This window comes from Aulonocara sp. 'chitande type north' Nkhata Bay, linkage group LG23 (assembly GCF_057382095.1).
Source record: "Aulonocara sp. 'chitande type north' Nkhata Bay isolate Kocher_YH1m ecotype deep benthic linkage group LG23, A_spYH_male_GT1.1, whole genome shotgun sequence".
NCBI lineage: Eukaryota > Metazoa > Chordata > Actinopteri > Cichliformes > Cichlidae > Aulonocara > Aulonocara sp. 'chitande type north' Nkhata Bay.
In genome coordinates, this window is record NC_141365.1 from 44,050,066 (window position 1) to 44,062,940 (window position 12,875).

The window sequence follows — 12,875 nt, forward strand, 5'->3', positions numbered from 1 at the left end:
CACTAATGCTCATGTGCCACTTACAGTTATTATTATTTATTTCACATATTATATATAAATATATTATATATAACTGTTAAAATTTACATAGATTAAAGAGTTTGATTATAAAGGCCAACACTAATCACAACAACACCTATTGTGCGTAATTTGTAGTTGCATTGTGTTTTGGGTGATCTGAGGTGACAGTTTGGTAGAGATCGTTTGTTGGATACTGAAGGTTTGTGTAAAGGTCATTTTGCACATTTTCATCCTGTAAGCTAAAATTAAAAGTCTGATAAAAAAAAACTCAAGGTGACCAAAGGTATGTTGAATCAAAGTAACTTCACAAAAACAGCCTCAGCCAACATTTTGAAATAGAACTGGATATAAAACAAACTTTAAACCTGCTGCTTTGTCTTTACAAGGAAATTACTCAGCAAAGAGCCGTGAGTCTCCTTCATTGATAGTCCAGATGTTTCTGACCTTGAACAGCCACTTTGGATAACAAATGATGCTAGCATTACTTTTTTATGATCAATATATCTGATCAATTATTATCAGGCAGCTAATTGACTTTAATTCACTTAAACATAAGAACAGTAGTGCAGAGTCTTGCTGAAGAGGACGTTACATCAAAATGACCTTCAGCTAAAGTGGATTAACCAAAATGAAAAGAGCAAAGAGAATCATATTTTAAAGTTATGAAGCGTGTTAAAAGGTAAATCATGAAACATGTGAAACAGCTCTGACAGTAGTTTCTCACCTGCAGCGCAGTCGTGCGTAAATAAATCCAAAGATAACTGAACTCACAATGATGAACACGGTTACACAAATCAGTGTAAGAGGAAGTGTTTCTGTTCCAGACCTGCTGCTTAATTCTGTATGAGGAGAAAAGCAGTTGTCAGAAACATGAAAGGAGTATTGGCATTACTAGTGAACAAAGGTTTTAAGTGTGATGTATGACTATTGACTTGTGAAGTTAACAAATCCTGAAGGTCACCTTCTAATATCAGTACAGACTTTATATTGCTAAATAATTAATGGTTAAAATAAGAAAATAGGTTGTTTACCTTGTTTACCTTCCACAGTGACATTACAGTTTTTTTTACAGCCGCTAGGACACATTTCTCAATACTTAGGTCACTTTTGCAAAACTATTCACACAATTCTCCTAACCGACCTTCAGCTTGGCAAAGCAGTTTATTTCACATTTAAAATGCACTACAACTACCAAAACACTTTATTCAGGTCTCAAATAAACTCATTCTTCCAGAACACTAGCAAAGGTTGACAGCTGACAAACACACTTTGTCACCCACAAAACAATGACCTAAAAAACACTAACAACATGTAGCATTACACAGTGTTTTCTTGTGTAAAACAAGGACACATCTCTGTTTATAATTTCAATATATGTTACTGGAATGAATCAGACATCATGCAGAATTCGTTAATATTTGTTTATGTATTTTTATTTTTTTGCACTAAGTAATCCCAAAATACAAGAATTTGTATTCACACCATCCACTGATACACATACAATAGTAATGCTAATCTACTCGGTCTCCTCCATTTGGCCACAGGTTCTCATCCACATCACATCTAATGTCATCTAGGGCAATACACCTAGGAAATAATCTTCTGGCATGCCTGATCCATCCCTGGCAATCTTCTGCTGATATCTCCAGGCATCCAGCATTCAGTTGTAAACCTTCCACCACCATGAGGGAAAGAATTCCTCTATGGGGTTGAGGAATGGAGAGTAAGGTGGGAGGAAAAGAGACTCCATTCTGGGATGGGCTGCAAACCACTCGGTGACTGCACGGGAGTGATGAAATGCCACGTTGTCCCATACAATTCTAAATGTTGGCTGATTCCTTCCCTCCGCATCCCTTTCCTCACCTAGCACAACCCTTCCATAGAGATCATGCAGGAACACAAGGAGCCGTTCAGTGTTGTATGGCCCAATTAGTGGTCTGTGTAACAGCAGTCCATCAGTGGATATTGCTGCGCACATTGTGATGTTGGCACCCCTCTGCCCCGGGACAGTCACTGTGGCTCTCTTCCCAATCACATTCCTCCCTCGTCGCCGTGCTTTGGCCAAGTTGAAACCTGCCTCATCCACAAAGATGAAAATGTGGTGTGTTTGCCTGCCTTCGATCTCCATGACTCTCTAACATAAATCCACAGTGCAACATAAGCTGTTACAGTAGTAAATTTGTAAAAGTTGTCTTTGTGTGTGTTTGGTTTTGTTCAAAAACAGATCTGTATTTTATTGTGATCTTACCTGGACATACTGGTTCCTGAGTTGCTTGACATGTTCAGAGTTCATCTCAAAAGGCACAGTGTACAACTGCTTCATCCTGACCTGATGTTTTTTCAGGACTCTAGAAATTGTTGTTATGCTTACACTGTGAATATTTGCCAAAGTAACGTTGTCTGCCAAGACTGTGTCTAATTTCAGTGAGTTTTATCCCATTGTTTCTGATGACCATATCAACAATGGCAGTTTCCTGCACATCAGTGAACATCCGTCCTCTCCCTCCTGTGTGAGGTAACCGTTGAGTCCTAAGCAGAAATGCAACAACAATTACACAAAAGCTTATTTACTTCTGAAATGTGCAAATGCCCTGCAGAATACAAGTTACCTGTTGGTTTGCCGGAAAACTCTAACAATAGATGCCACTGTAGAGCGTTGCAGATTTGGCTACACTCTCTGACCAGTTAGTGATGGTCCGCTTGAAGCTGAAGCTCCGGTGCGTGTGTCAAAAAAATCAACACACTGCTTCAGAAGCACTGTGTCGAAGCTTGATTCGTTTGGCCAGAGTCACGTGATCAGTGACGTCCGAAGCTTCATTTAGAACCAACCTAACTGCTTCGGTGTCTGATTCAATGGTTTATAAGGAAGCGAATCATTTGCGGGATTTGTGGAGTGTTTTGATGGTGACAGATAGCGAACCACTGATCATTCTACTGAGAGATTTGGAGCCAGCGAGGAATAGAGGAGGTTCTGTTGTGTGGGAGTATTTTGAGTTGATTTTTGTCAATCGGGTGGGTTTTCCAGCTTTGTGTTCTGGCCGTTTGCTTTTGTTTTGTGCGTGTTTATTTTATCTGAAAACGGGAAAAAGGTAAAATGTCAAAAATCTGCTTCCATAATATAAATATCATTAAATAACTTTAGAAAAACTTCCACTTGACTCTTTACTTGTAATGTTGTAAAAATATATATTTTATTGTTTAATTAATCTGAAAATGTTAGTCTGCCAAATGTACAGCAATTGAATTTCTTTATTCTCTTTAGCTGATAGTTTGTGGGGCCCAGTTAGACTGTATAACTGCATCTCTACCAGTTTCTCTGCACTCCAGCCTCCTCTGTGCCATGTGAAGGGATTTTCCTTAAGGCACGATAAATTATCTCCACGAAAAGGAACAGGTTCGGCCATCGCACACTAGAACAAATTCTCTTTTTAAATAAAAATGAAAAAGGGTTACCGTCAATGCATCATGTTTTTAATTTGCAAGTTCATAAGCATTTTCCTTTTCCATTTCACAATCAATTCTACCCCCAGGTCAAAAATATGTCTGGGAAAATTTCCTTAATATAATATTATTTATAAATATACCCTCCGGCGATTAATTGCATACCTGCATGGAGGCAAGACCTCACAGCAGAAGCCTACTCCATAATGTGTTTTACATTATTATATGTATATATATGTAACGTGGTATTTTTCAATTATTGTATTTACCAACATCAAGAAGTCACAAGCAAAGAAAGACCACACCATGGCGCATGTTTAAGCAAGGGGAGTTTACTGGTCAAAACTATTTATTAAACAAATAAAACACATTTTCTTAACCACCAAAAAATACACGTTCAAAGCAACACAACAGCGGCCCAATATCAGACAGGATTCCACTCTGTAGAGTGGGCAATCATAATGAAGCAGTTGGTTTTATTTTGTGGATTCAAGCTGCGCTTCATATTTCTGGCCACCAGATGTCACCAGAGAGGACTGTGTTGAAAAGCTTCGAGTAATGAACCGTTTTTCAATACAAGCTTCAGTGCTTCAGAAAACTTCATTTGGCCATCACTACTGACCAGCCTCTCTCATTGAGTGACTGTAATGTTCGAACTTTTATTGTGAAAATCGCCGGAAGTAGCTAGTTGTGTGTTCATGTGCTAGCTTAGCAGTTTACAGTGTGTGGATACGTTTCCTATATCTACGGAATAATAAAGAACCAGTATGACGGCTCCGAGGCGATTTCTTCATAAGCAGTGAAGACACAACAGTGACCATGATTTACTACATGATCAATTACAGTAGCTCTGATCTTCCTCTTATTCTTCTTCCACCACGCATACGTATTCCTCGCCCCCTCCCAGCCACTCTTCTTCCTCTTTCAGCCACTTCTCCATTTCTGGCTGGGTCCATGTTTACATCACAAAACAAACCTATTCAGCAGTCGTCTCCTTTTGTAATGAAATTGAAGGAGTAACACCTGTGTAGATGTTCATCTACAATGAGAATCAGCTGTGGCTGGTTAAACTGCATTTTTAGATTTAAAATATGTTTCAATAAAATATTGCCGTTGAATTTTGCTGTCTTATTCAGTTTTGCATTATGTTATTGTTTTGACCATAAGTTTAACAGTTTTGAAAACAGTATGTAAGCACATGCAAAATGTCCTGTACGTACAAAGATTTTTGGCAGTTGTTGCGTCTGAGTTAGAAAATAATTCATGAAATTTGAGAGATGTAGTCATTGAATGCATTTTGTGCCAAAACAATGATAAATGATCCTCAGTTTAGCCCACATAGACTTCTGTTGTGCTCACTGTGTGAGGAGTTTTGCAAAAGTGACCTAAGTATTGAGAAATGTGTCCTAGTGTCTGTAAAGAACTGTAAGATGGAGAATATTTGTTTTTTCAGGAGTTGAACACTGACAGGTGTAGCTCCCACTGTCCTCTGATGTTAAATTGATCAGGTGGAGAAACTCAGTCTGATTTTCCTTCATCAGTGTGAACCTGGAGTCACATTTGTACGGTGGCCCTGAAGTGCAAATCACACCGTCCATAATAATACAGCAGTCTACAATTTTCGCCTCCACTTCTCTGAGTTCTGATCGTACAAACTATCAGTGTGATGATTCTCTGTGTTTCATTGGTGCATATTTGAGTGACATCTGGTTGTTTCCCAATTGTTTTCACAACAGTTTCTACAATAAAAAAAAAACAGAGGCTGGAGTATCATTAAAAAATCAATGTTACTTTATGAATCAGATTTTTACATTACCTCCCCCTTAATCTTCTGAGCTTGCAGTTACTGGTAGAAGAAGAATTAAGTACAACTTCAGTGCATCCATATTTGTCCAGGTGTCAGAGTAACAGTGTAACTGCTGCTGACAGTACAGATGATGATGTACTGAAAAGAGTTATATTGACCTTAAAGTAGCATCACTCACAGAGGTACATGCTGGTGAGGGTATTTCTGTAAAGGAAGAGCATGTACATGACTGCCTGTTCCTTTGTATTAAAGCACTCTTACAGTGAAACGCTGAGCAGACTCACATACAAACATAAAACATACTCATTTGCTCATTTTCATGTCAGTGAGTGTAATAATAAAAGGTAAAGAAAAATGAAATGAAAAACAGTGCAACACTTTATGTGTCAGCCGGTAAGACCAAACTGTGCTTTACTTGTATCAAGCTTTTCTTTACCACCGGCCTGACAGTTTCATGAATGCTCTTTATATGACCGTAACTTTTTACTGTTTGTGATAAAGACACATTTCAAGTAGTTTCAGAAAGAAGAGAAGCTTTAGTGGCATATTCAGTGTATCACTGTAGCATAAAGCATTCACACAGGTTTCAAACGGTTCATATGTATGGCTGGCAAGATTCATATAGAATGAGTCATAATGCTAAAAGTGACTCTTTGGGTTTTGTGGTCTTCACATGTTTAGAAGAATGAACTTTGAGCTACAGCACTGTGCACTCAACAACGTGATGCTGAACACATGAGCCCACAACTTAATAAAGAGATCTGTGTGTGTGTGTGTGTGTGTGTGTGTGTGTGTGTGTGTGTGTGAAAATATGTAAGTTATGCAATAAAGTTCTGAAATAAATATCCATATTTCTGGATTTGACAATTACTCACATAAACTTCATGTATAGATACTGCAGATGTTTCTGAGCTTAAACCATTACACTGAAAAAGGAGATATGTCAGCATTATTGAAATATAAATTTAAATATATGCAAGTTAAAAATACTGAAGAACGGATGTTTTAGAACACATTCAACAGAAATATGTGGAGCAATCAAGTAATATTTCACTTATTCCATTTATTTTGACATTATCTCACTGTGAATAACTGAAAGCAAATATTTATACAGTTCCAATCAAAAATTTAAGACCACTTGAAAAATTGTAAAACCAAAACATCATATTTTGCATAGTTGGATCTTAACAAGGTTCCAAGTACAGCTTCAACATGCAACAAGAAGAAATGGAGTGAGACTAAACTTTTTTATGAGCTGGTCAATTTATTGAAAACAACGCTTAAACCGAAACAGGCTGTTTTACAGCTGTTCAAAAGTTTAGGACCACATGCCTTTACAAGGCCAAATCTGTGCAAAAATGTGGACTCATTGTCATTTACTGTCAGGTAGTCACACTGTCATGACGTTCTGATGGCAAAGGCAAAACAACTTTCCTTTCTTGAACGCGGTCAGGTTGTTGAACTGCATAAGCAGGGTCTCTCGCAGCGCGCCATCGCTGCTGAGGTGGGATGCAGTAAGACAGTCATTTGGAATTTCTAAAATGAGGGTTATTGATCAAAAAAGTCAAGATCCAACTGGCTGTCTGTTAAGACACTGGATGATCCTCTATCCAAATTAAAAACTGACGCTGATTAAATGTTATATGTTTTCATACATTTATCAACATACAGAGAATGCAAGTCAGTTAACTTTGTTCAAATAAAGTTTTCAGTCAGTTAAAGTCAGACTGAAGCCAACTGAAGTCAGAAAAATGAAGACAAGCAAAAGTGTTAAAATTTTTGTTACAACGCCTTCCCTGTGTCCTTGTCGCCTTGTCTCAGTTATGTTTCATGTCTGTCATTTTCTGGTCTGCCTGTTCCTCTCTCGTAGTTTTTTTTTGCATAACATTTGCTTATTAATAAACAATATATATGTTTGTAATTTGAAGGAGTCATTTGGTGTCACCCAGTAGCCAAGGTACAGAGGGCGCAGGGGGCTGCGACGACAAGCCCGCAGGCCCTGCCGGCAGCCAGTCGCACCAGAGCAGACCAAATCCCAGTCCCAGAGGCCCGAGGTACAAGGGCACCTCACCCCCGGAAAGAGCTGAGAAGAGCCCCAGATGTGGGGTCAGTAACTGTCCCAAAATGCAGTCCTGGATGGACTAAAGACGGCTGAACGAAGTTTAAAAACTGCAAGTCCCAGCATCCTCTGTGTTCAGGGAGGAGCAGTGAAAGTGAAAGTGTTGATCCTCCGTTCAGAGCAGCAGGAGGAGGAAGGTGGAGCTGAGGCGGGTGAGTGTTAACATGAATATGTTTCTTCTTATGACATAAAATAATTCCACGCTGTTCGTGTCTGTGGGTGAAACGTGAGGCCGGTCGGCTCCTCTGAGCGCTGGTTTCCTGTAAGTAGAGAGGAAGTGAGTTTAGCTGAGAGAGCAGGAGGAGAGTGAGAGCTGTGCTGAGGCAGGTGAGTGTTAACACCGCTCTGACATTACTGTGTCTCTGTGGCGGGAACAACAGGCTCCGTCAGTGGAGGCAAAAATAATCAGACTTTGGTTTTTCAAAGGAAACTACTTTATGTTGGGAAAAGCCGCGCGCTCATTGGATAACGGCTTGTCAATCTCAAGTTATTAGCCAATGAGCGCGCAGGTTCACAGTAAGACCCGCCCTTATCACGTCTTTTAAAACTAAAATGGCGACAGAAACTCGGTGAGTGGAGTTCAGGCTGACTTTATGTAAGTGCGACGTTTGAGCCACTTCCTGTTCTCAGTCCCGGCGTCCTGATCACCGAGGTTTCTGTTGCTCTGATATCTGATATTGATTATATCGGTAAACAGGCTGTAGGCAGAAACATCAGGTCTGATCTGAAAATCCCTTCAAAAACAAACTTTAAGAGTTTTATGTCCGTGAGGCCGCACGCTGATTGGATAACCACCTGTCAGTCTCAGGGTATTAGCCAATGAATCTGCTCCATAGTAAACCAGATCATCATCATCATCATCGTCAGTCTTACAGCAGAAACTGTTCCTTACTTTGTGCCTGTGGGTCCAGGTTCATTGCTGAAGTCTAGATTTTTCCTTTCGACAGCTCGCTCCTCATAGGCACACAGCTGGATGCTGCAAACTCTGCTCTGTCCTCCATCATCACCCTCAGTCAGTCTGAGAGGTGAAGCACAAACACTCAGTGAGTTCACATTAACAGAACTGAGTTACAGTCGCTGACCTCTGACCTGTCATGAAACCTAGGAACCAGGTGACATGATCCACATTAGGATTAGAGAAACCTGACTTCACCTGCTGACTCTGAACAATTTAAGATTCACATTTAGAAAACAGAAAAAAAGCTGAAAACGGAGCATCAGAGAAAATCCTTCATATGTTTGAAACTGCTTCACTTCCCTAAAGTCTTCTTCTATCATGCTACAGACTTTTCTGAGCTCTTGGTGCTTCTAAACCTCTAAACTCCATCAGAGATTTTACACTTCACCTGAATTATCACATTGGCCAATAGTTGTCAAAACATTAGGTATAGTAGGTCTCAAAAATGATACCTGTGCACATATTTGACAAAATATGTCAAAACTGTCATATTTGTTCAATCCAGCATGAAAACTGAGAAAACATTTTTCTGTTTTATTTTAAATATTATAAATCATTCAGCAATTATCACGATTTGTTTTGCAAAGTTTTTTATTAGTGTGTGCTCAAATATGCGACTTTACAGGACAGCAACATTTTTTTGTTGTTGCCATTACTCAGACATTTTTAGATGCAGCTTTTCCAAATTACAAATTCATTTGATGGTTAAAAAAAAAAAAGACCTGTGAAAATTTCAGGCTTTTATCTTTTTTTTAGATATTCATGTTCAAGCATCGCCTCAGGGTTTGATGTCAAAAAGAGGCCTGAAAGTGGGACCAGAAAATGACTTCAGATGGAGTTAGCCTGTTTTTATACTGCATGTGCTCATTGTTCTTTATGAAATAACTGTGGGGGAGAAGCTCTGTTTGTAAGCTAATAACCTTCTGTGAGTGCTTCCTGACAAAAATCATCAATGTTATTTCATCAGCAGAGGAATCGGTTACATTTTAATACTAGTTTGATACAGCCAGCTGAATCAAACAGGGAATCGGCTCCTCTTTGGTTTTCTCTTCTCTTGTTTGCTTTGTGTTCTTTTAAATATTCAGTCCACTTAATAATGAAAAACTTCTAGTTAGCATAGTGTACAGGTTTAGGTATGTGGGTGTGGTCTCTGAAAGGAACAGAAAGAAAATCCTCAATTACTAAGATGTTCACATCAACAACTCAAGAGTACATCAACATAAACACAGGTTAGAAATAAACTAAGCAGAAAAGCTCAGGTGCCATGCCCACGTTCCTCCCTGCCCATTGTCTCTGGCATACAAAGCGGTGAGGTATCCTCTACTGGCAACTCTAAAAAACTACCAGAGAAACTAACAACTGAAGAGAATAAAACCAGAACTACCGGGCCTTTAGTACAAACATTGAGTTTCAGTTTCACTTACACAGAGACAGCCCAGCCTAACTGGGTCAGTGCTGACAAACCTGTAGAGCAGGGGTGGAGAACTCCAGGCCTCGAGGGGCCAGTGTCCTGCAGTTTTTAGATAACACCCTGGGTCAGCACCCCTGAATCAAATGATTAGTTTATTACCAGGCTTCTGGAGAACTACAAGATATGTCGAGGAGGTCATTTAGCGATTTAAATCAGCTGTGTTGGATCAAGGTCACATCTAAAGCCTGCAGGACACTGGCCCTCGAGGCCTGTAGAGGACACTGCTACACACTGTTGGCCTTGTTTAAATGTTATCGCTCCCTAGTGTCCAAATGTGACATACAACGACACAAAAAAGAGAAAATGTCTCTTTGTTGAAGATGATCAGGCAGGGACTCGAAATGATTTTATTAATTAAGTCATTTTTAATATTTGATTATGTGATTAGTCAACTAACAGATGTGCCAACTATGACACATCAACTATGTCAACTTTGCGCCTGCATGTGTGTGATGAAGCACTATACACTACTTCTGGTGGTTTACAACACACACACACACACACACACACACACACACACACACACACACACACACACACACACACCAAATGTCAGCTGATTTCTTGTAAATGGGGAACGGTAATGAAAGTGAAAGTGTTCAGTCGTTCAACTATTTAGTGTGAAAGAACAAAACAAAAGTCATCCCATCTCAAACAAGAACTTTTATTTTCTATCTCTGATTTCTCCAGAAATGTTATAATACAAAGTTTGAACATATATGATGATTGCTGTGAACCTTCATATTTTAAATACTCTGGAAGATAAAATAGTCTACTGAGCCACTTTCAGGCCATTGTCTTGCACACTGAAATCTGGGGAATGTTTGAACATGAATATCTCACAACTATTAAAGATTAAAGCTTAAAATTTTCTCCATATAAGAGTATTTAGTTCAGACATTTTCAGTGACTCTCTGTGTGTCCATCAATAACTCTGAGCACTCTGAGCAGTTCTCTTCCTTTGTTGGCCAGATGAAACCTGCAGCAGGGCCGGATGGATGCATAAACACAACCTGAACATCCTTCTCTTCCTCGCTCAATAAAGCAGTGACTTTTCTTTGTACCAGGCAGCTTTTTGGTGTTAGTTTTCCTGGGTCTGGTGACCCAGTGGCTTTGGTTATGATATGTGTCTATAGTTTTTATTTTGTGTTTATTTAGTTTTAGTATTCCTTGCTCCATGACTCATGTTAAGGTTTCCTGATGTGTAGTTTTTAGTTTTGTTACGACGCTTTTCCTGTGTCCTTGTCTCAGTTATGTTTCATGTCTGTCATTTTCTGGTCTGCCTGTTCCTCTCTTGTAGTTTTTTTGCATAATATTTGCTTATTAATAAACAATATATATGTTTGTAATTTGAAGGAGTCATTTGGTGTCACCCAGTAGCCAAGGTACAGAGGGCGCAGGGGGCTGCAACGACAAGCCCGCAGGCCCTGCCGGCAGCCAGTCGCACCAGAGCAGACCAAACCCCAGTCCCAGAGGCCCGAGGTACAAGGGCACCTCACCCCCGGAAAGAGCTGAGAAGAGCCCCAGATGTGGGGTCAGTAACTGTCCCAAAATGCAGTGCGTGTCCTGGATGGACTAAAGACGGCTGAACGAAGTTTAAAGACTACAAGTCCCAGCATCCTCTGTGTTTAGGGAGGAGCAGTGAAAGTGAAAGTGTTGATCCTCCGTTCAGAGCAGCAGGAGGAGGAAGGTGGAGCTGAGGCAGGCGAGTGTTAACATGAATATGTTTCTTCTTATGACATAAAATAATTCCACGCTGTTCGTGTCTGTGGGTGAAACGTGAGGCCGGTCGGCTCCTCTGAGCGCTGGTTTCCTGTAAGTAGAGAGGAAGTGAGTTTAGCTGAGAGAGCAGGAAGAGAGTGAGAGCTGTGCTGAGGCAGGTGAGTGTTAACACCGCTCTGACATTACTGTGTCTCTGTGGCGGGAACAACAGGCTCCGTCAGTGGAGGCAAAAATAATCAGACTTTGGTTTTTCAAACGAAACTACTTTATGTCGGAAGAGGCCGCGCGCTGATTGGATAGCGACTTGTCCATCTCAAGTTATTAGCCAATGAGCGCGCAGGTTCACAGTAAGACCCGCCCTTATCTCGACGTGTTTTAAAACTAAAATGGCGACAGAAACTCGGTGAGTGGAGTTCAGGCTGACTTTATGAAAGTGCGACGTTTGAGCCACTTCCTGTTCTCAGTCCCGGCGTCCTGATCACCGAGGTTTCTGTTGGTCTGATATCCATTATATCGGTAAACAGGCTGTAGGCAGAAACATCAGGTCTGATCTGAAAATCCCTTAAAAAACAAACTTTAAGAGTTTTATGTCCGTGTGAGGCCGCACGCTGATTGGATAACCACCTGTCAGTCTCAGGGTATTAGCCAATGAGCGCGCAGATTCACAGTAAGACCTTATCGCAGCATTTTTTTAACTAAAACATCGACAGTGAAACTGTAACGTGTCCTGTGATCTATAAACACTCTGTGATGAATAATCTGAAGTCATTTTGAGCCTGACAGTAGTTTCCTGTCACAGAGCAGAAGCTGCAGGCAGTTTTTGGCACCTTTATATTTAATTTATTCCAAAATAAATCAATAAAGGTAGAAAAGAACTCTCAGTGACATTAAAAATCTATTTTTAAAGACCGATGTGACCAAGTGCAACAAATATAAGATGAGATGTTTACAGATATTTGAAGTATTGATCATATGTAGAACACAGAGCAGGTCCAATAACAGAGTCATCCTGCTCACAAACAGCAGTTTGGTTTCATGAGCTCACTTCCTGCAGTGATCCTCAGCTTCTCTCCAAAGGAGCCGTAACATGTGGGCTCCTCACCATGATGATGATCCCAAACACACTGAGTTCCTTCATCCACCTGATCATGTACTTATTAAATAATGTGATGGTTTTGGTGTTTTTTAAAGACTTTGAGCCTCTAAAATAACTGGTTTGGACTTTAGGGCCAAAGCTCCAACATTAGAAAGCCGTCAGTGTGATGCTTCCAGTACAACAGCACCTCTGAGTGTGTGTGTTTACCTCTCAGACTAACTCCACCCTGACATCAAGAAG

The 12,875-nt window shown here is 40.1% G+C and overlaps 1 long non-coding RNA gene across 2 annotated transcripts; it reads right to left on the minus strand.

Annotated features, from left to right (window-relative positions):
* Nucleotides 1-1,856: 1,856 nt before the first annotated feature.
* LOC147302710 (uncharacterized) lies at nucleotides 1,857-2,738 on the minus strand. Of its 2 annotated transcripts, none has more exons than XR_015127162.1 (3): nucleotides 2,631-2,738; nucleotides 2,270-2,550; nucleotides 1,857-2,094 (listed from the first exon to the last, which is right to left on the minus strand). It is a non-coding gene; the product is annotated as an uncharacterized LOC147302710 (long non-coding RNA). The 2 variants fall into 2 exon arrangements; XR_015127161.1 differs by having other exon boundaries at nucleotides 1,857-2,155.
* Nucleotides 2,739-12,875: the final 10,137 nt, after the last annotated feature.